The sequence below is a fragment of the Melampsora larici-populina genome (assembly GCF_000204055.1).
Source record: "Melampsora larici-populina 98AG31 unplaced genomic scaffold MELLAscaffold_116, whole genome shotgun sequence".
NCBI lineage: Eukaryota > Fungi > Basidiomycota > Pucciniomycetes > Pucciniales > Melampsoraceae > Melampsora > Melampsora laricis-populina.
In genome coordinates this window covers 67,311-67,965 of record NW_006768880.1, presented here as the reverse complement: position 1 = coordinate 67,965, position 655 = coordinate 67,311, and positions in this window count along the sequence as shown.

Here is a 655-nt window from a genome sequence, read left to right as displayed (position 1 = left end):
AGACCTTCTCTCACAATCAAATTTACTTGCCAAAATAAAATACTACTCATACTGTTTTGAAATACTTATATGCTGTTTTACTGCTATTCATCACCCTCATTTATTCCATCATCAACATTTGCCTCAAAAAGAAATATTATACGCACCACACCAGAGTTATAAGGAACCATCACCTGCCACAACTCCATTCTACCATTCTATCAATACACACCTTTTATGTGTATAACTTATCCATTACTACTTACTGTACACCTGGGAATTGAATCCATGATTTCATTGTACAAACATCATCCTTTTATAGCTCCCTGCCTCGCCCGGGAATGCACCAGATACCCCTACCAGAGACCATTACACTGATACACCTACCATACCAACCGTGGTTTGAACCTTTGACCCTTAATTATAAGCATTATGCTTATAATAGCTGTTTTCCTCCGGGACTTGAACCAGAGACCCCTGACTATAAGCATTATGCTCTTAGAACCCTTCCTCATACGTGATTTGAACCAAGGAGCCCTACCTATAAGGCTTATGCTTATAAATACCTGTCTCTACCGTGATTTGAACCAATGACCCTGCCTTATAAGCATTATGCTTGTAACAATATGTCTCAGCTGTGGTTGGAACCCACAACCAACTATCACACACAGATAAT